Source organism: Euprymna scolopes, chromosome 7 (assembly GCF_053919585.1).
Source record: "Euprymna scolopes isolate OS-2025 chromosome 7, ASM5391958v1, whole genome shotgun sequence".
NCBI lineage: Eukaryota > Metazoa > Mollusca > Cephalopoda > Sepiida > Sepiolidae > Euprymna > Euprymna scolopes.
The window spans coordinates 172,662,465-172,668,357 of NC_136488.1; the positions used below are offsets into that span (position 1 = coordinate 172,662,465).

At 41.1% G+C, this 5,893-nt stretch overlaps 1 pseudogene; it reads left to right on the forward strand.

Annotated features, from left to right (window-relative positions):
- The first annotated feature begins 5,172 nt into the window (after positions 1 to 5,172).
- On the forward strand, positions 5,173 to 5,289 carry LOC145280426 (5S ribosomal RNA; annotated as a pseudogene).
- The last annotated feature ends 604 nt before the right edge of the window (positions 5,290 to 5,893 follow it).

Here is a 5,893-nt window from a genome sequence, read left to right on the forward strand (position 1 = left end):
CCTTTTCTTTTTGGGGTGGTGCTTCAGTTTGCATTGGTGTGGGGACAGGTGTTTGTGTGATGCCTAGTGTCTGGTGTTGGTCTGGTGTTGGTGCCATGTTTGTTGTTGGTGCGGTGTCTAGTTTGGGAGTGGAAATGGATTTTTTTGTTAGGGGTGGTGTATGTTCACAGGGAGTGGGGGTGACCTTTTCTTTCCCTTTTCTTCTTTTGTTTTTCTTTTTTATTCTTTTGAATGAACCGGGGAGAGGTGAAGTTGAATTCTTCTCTCTCTCACTTGTGGTTCATCCTCAGAGGAGCAGTCTTTTCTTTGCTTGATCCCCGTCTCGATTGGTGTGGGGACCATTGGTTGTGTCTGCTCCTCTAGTTGCTGCTGCGGTTGTTTTTGTTGCTGTTGCTCTCGCTGGTGTCATTGCTGCTGCTGCTTCTGTTGCACTTGCTGCTTTTGTTGCTGTGGTAGTTGTTGTTGCTGCAGCTGTTTCCGTGGCATCGGCTGTGGTGGCTGTTGTTACTGTGTTTGCAGAGACTGCTGCCTCGATTTTGGAGCTGGTGGTGGGACAGTGGCGGAAGGGATTACGGGCTTCCTTTTTTGTCTCACTACCGTAATCCATTTCTCCTCCTTGGCTTCCTGGGTGGTTTGGTTTTTCCACGGAGCTGGGGTTGGTGCCGCAGTCGCAGGGGTTGTTGCCGCCTGTTTTGGCGAGGGCGCTGTCTCAGAGGTTGTGACCGCCTTTTGGGTCGTTTGATTAGGGGTTACCCTTTGGGGACAGCTTCTAGCCATGTGGCCCTGCTTTTGCCAGAACCAGCAGGGTGAACGACGGCCCTCCATCACTACCGTTATGCTGGCATCCTTGTATGTAAGCAGTGCTGGTATCGCTCGAACACTCTCCCTCTTCAGCCTCCTTGCTATTGTGTAGCAGCCCAGGTGAGTGCCAGGTTTTTACCATACTGGGGTCACCTGTTCCACCTCACCATACTGGCTGAAGAGGCATCCTAACAGTTCCGCAGGTATTTGGGTTGGCACATTAAATACCTGCACCTGAGACCTTCTCTTACCCTAGTATTTAGGTATTAGTTTGACTCTCCCATACTTTATTTCTTGGAGGGAGAGTCTCTCCGCATCATCCTTGGTGGATAGGAGGATGTCCGACATGGCGAAGCTCCTCTGGTACAGGTATAGTACCGGGATGTTAAGTTTGTGGAGGAGCCCCTCCATGTCTTCCTTCTTCATCCCCAGGAGGCGGTTTTCCAGTATATCAGAAATAATGAAGGACAGGACTCTGCCCTCAATCGCCTACCAGGCACCCGGTATGGGTTTTATATCTGCCCCTCTATGTATTGTCTGTACTTTGTCAAGTACAGGTCTCTATACTCTTGAGAGGGCAGTTGTTTTTCTACGGTCTTCCCCCACGCAGACCCTCTAGGTGGTGTTGGTGTTGGTATGGGGTCTTTTTTGGGGTTAGATCGTTTTTGGACTTTTATGGAAGTCGTCCCTGCCTGTTTATTGGCGACGCTTCTTGCCTCCCCAGATTTCTTAGTCTGTCCTTTTGTGGGAGTGTCGCTTTTTTGGGGGGCAGCTCTCTTTTCAGTGTCTTTTGGGCCTGACTTTCCTTTCTTAGAGTCTTTTTCAAGAGCAGCTTCCCATTTTGGGGAGTCGGCCTCTTGGGGAGCATGATCTTTTTTGTATACCTCTGCCCCTTCCTTGTTTGTGAGGTCCAGGCGGTATGCCCCCTCATTTTCTTGATCTGCTCCCCTTTTGGGGGAGCAGCCCTCCTGAGGAGTGCTGTCCCCTCTATTGTCCTTTTGGCCTGGCTCCTCCTCCTTTTTGTGGTCGGAGTGAGATGCTACGACCGATTTTGGTTTTGCTCCCCTTTTGGAGGAACTGTTGGTAAATTTTCCTTCTCCTGGGGAGCGTCCAATGCTGTCATATCCGAGTGGTATGCCCCGTCAGTGGTTGTTTTTGCTCCTCCTGTTGGGGAGTCGTCCTCTTGGGGAGCAGTAGCCCCTTGGCTGGGGGTATCCATATTGGTGGCCCCTGGGCTGGGGGTGTCCGTTTTGGTTCCCTCTTCTTTTAAAAATCACCGAAAAGAGTGGAGACGGCGTCCAAAGTGGGGAGCCGACTTTGGCGCCAAAAAGAAGTGGCACCAAAAGGCGGCAAGAAGAGGAGATAGAACTGAGAGAGGGAGTGGGAAGTTAGTGGGGGGAAGAGAGAAAGTGTTTCCGATCCTCCCTCGCGGGAAGGTCGGAAATTATCAGCTCGGATCCCCCCGTGAGGGGGGAGAGCAGAGAAAGACAGAACGCTACCCAACAAGCTCATCAGGTGTTCCGGGCACGAGAATGTGTCACCAGAAGAGCACTGCCTCGTGCAGTGTATGTATCAGAGAACAGATACTACACTTTGATCTTCATATTTAATTCATTCTATTCAAAGAAAAAAATTACAATTAAAAAAATTTCAATATAAAATTAAAAAATTTAAAAAAGTAAAATCCTCAAAAGACAAAACAAATTTAGGAACAAGGCCTACACTTTGATCTTGGCCAAAAAACTAAGAAAAGCTTAAAAGGATAAGAACAGCATCTGTTAATAACAGACCTTTGATCTTAACCAAAAAGGCCAAGCACAAAAGTGTTACGGACAGACCAACTGACAGCTGACAGACAGACCGACTGATGGACCGATGGAGTGACTTATAGAGTCGCTTGCACGCGACTAAAAACTGAACTGATAAGAAAAATGAAAAAAGAAAAATTAAAAAATTAAAAATAAAAATAAATTAAAAATCAAAAGGATAAAATAAGTAAAAAAAAATATGCACACACAATCATATATATATATATATATATATATATATGATGGACTCTCCCGTCGATTTCGACGTATGAGGTTCGGACAACCCATATTTCTAAAACTCATTTATGCTTTTGCCTCTGATGACTTTTTAGTCCAGCAAGGGACTTGCAGACAAGGCCACAAATAGAGCATGAATGTGGATTTAATGCTGCAGATATTGTGCGGCTGCTAGTCGTTTTGCTCTTACTCTGTTTTCTTTCAGTTGCCTTAAGTTTTCAGATTGAAACCTCTGGAGACCTTCAAAACACCTTGATCTCCATCCTTTTCGGTCATTCACCTCATCTTTAAGATTCCTGTATGGTATGTTCACTGCAGACAAGTTACTCTTCAACTTGTCCTTGTACCTAAGCCAAGGACGTCCGACAATTCTTTTACCACCCTCAAATTGACTGTACATCGCAATTTTTGGAATTCTGTCATCGGGCATCCTCAATAAATGACCAGCCCACCGCAATTGCGATTGAATAAGGAATAATTCAATGCCAGATATTTTGCATTTTGTGAATAATTCGGCATTTGATATATATATATGCACACACAAACATATATATATATATATATATATATATATATATATATATATATATATATATATATATATACTCCGGAATAGTTTTTATTTAACAATTTTGATATATATATATATATATATATATATATATGCACACATATCTCCCTCTTTGATAGGGTTCAAAAAAGAGTCTCCAATCTAATAAGTCCCAGTTTGTCAACAACGCTCCAGGCCCTGTCCCATCGCTACCATGTTGCATCCCTGTGCCTGTTTTACAGATATTTTAGTGGAATGTGTTCTGATGAACTCGTTGCACTTGTGCCCCCTTGGCATACATATCCCTGACAAACCGCTTAGCAACACAATTACACCCCCTCATTGTTGAAGTCCCTAAATGTCAGAAAGTTTTCTGACTTCCCTAGAACAGCTAGACTTTGGAATTCCCTTCCTGCTGCCTGCTTCCCAAACTGTACTGATGTGCAGAAGTTCAAATGCAATGTAAACCACCATCTTTATCTTTCTTAGGTATGGTCTCAATGAGTACCCCATTATGTCCAAGTGGGAATATGCCTTGTTTTTTTTTTTTTTGTTTGTTTTTTTTTTACTAAGGAGTCACCACTTATCAAGTCCCGGAGGCCACTCGAGGATAAGGATTAATGGGTATATATAAGTAGTGGAAATTTTGTAAATTGGATTACTTAGGGGGATGGTTCATCAAGAACTTGTTTACGTTGGACTTGAAGACAATCAAATTGTAGTCAGTTGGAAAGCAGGCAAATGGAAGAGAGTTCCACAGGCGTGCAGTTCTAAGAAAGAAACTTTGTTCATGGAATCTATCTTTAGGTTTAGGCGTAGATAAAGAGTGGGGGAAAATTATTGATTGTGGTTTTGGTTAGATAAGTGTTTTTCGTGAAAGTTTGACGAGGGGGGACCATAGATTGAAGCTCAGACGAGCATTTGCCATGAAAATAACGATAAAGCAGAGACAGGATCGCAACATCTCTTCTGTGGGAAAGAGGTTGCAGGGAAGAGAAAAAGGCATCCCCCACTAAGCTAGGAAGTCTATTTTGAACTCTGTCAAGGCAGGATTAGCTGCTTCTTTTTTAAAATAAAAGTAAAGAGTTGAATTTTTTTAAAGATATTATAGTTTGATTAAAAGACAAAACATTCTCATTTCACAATTCACTTTAAACTGGACAGAATCCATAGACAATGTAGCTTATGTACGTGTGTATTGCAGTAGAAATTCATGCAAAAAAATGGGTGGAAATCTCTAGGACTCTTGACATCTCATCAGCAGAAACCAATGTTATAAATAAAAATAATATTGACAAAAATAAAGAGCATTGGAGAAATTTGAAGTGCCAGAACTGATCAAATTATTTTCCAAAATTCATGATGTTGACCATCTTATAATTTATTCCTTTAATTCAGTTGATGTATACAATTCTTGACAGTATCCGCTTCGTAACACAAAATCATTCACTTAATTATTATATCAATCAGTTAATCTATTATGCCCTTAACTCATCAGAAGAAATAGCAACAATCAATTCGTCAAATGGAAATAAAGTGTGATTTGACATGATTAAAATCCGAAAATTGGAAGAGAAGCTGCATATACCTTTATATATATATATATATATATATATATATATATATATATATATATATATATATATGAAATTTATTGCTGTGAATTCAGAATGAATTTACATATTGTTTCTGCTAGGAAGATATCCTCTGAAGATGAGGAGAGATCCGACCAGCTTCGCCAAAATTCATAGATGGACTCTATATATATATATATATATATACGGCATAATCACGTTGACACACCGGTTCTCGTCAGATCACCGAAGTTAAGCAACGTTGAGCCTGGCTAATACCAGATGGGTGACCATTTGGGAATTCTAGGCGCTGTATGTGCTCTCCGCTTATCTCGGCATTGTTTCCAGTCGTCTTGTACCTCAACTTGCCACTGGTATGCAACAATGTTGACTCAGGAGAGGCGTGGTTAGAGGTTGCGCAAGTCTTGCCACACAAATTTCACGCGCAGGCACCATTACAGTGGGTATCCATAGTCTGTCAAGACTGATGGAAGCCTTCATATATATATATATATATATATATATATATATATATATACAGTTGTGCGCAAAAGTATTCGACCCCTACCAAAATTGTCTTATTTCTTTGAATGGATACTTCAATAATCTTTAAAACCTTCTTTAACAACTAAGTTCGAATAAACTGTAAAGTTTTCAACAAAAAATAATAAAAAGTAATTAGTGCTTGATAATATAAATAAATTTATTTACAAAAATAAAAATATGGATGTTGCAAAAGTATTCGACCCCTTTTCATTAATACTTGGTTGAAGCTCCTTTGACCTTGATTACTGCAAGTAAACGTTTCCTATAACATCTAACGAGACTTCTACATCTGTCCACTGGAATTTTAAGCCACTCTTCTTGACAGTACTGTTTTAATTCAATCAAATTAGATGGTTTTCTTTTATGTACCGCAATTT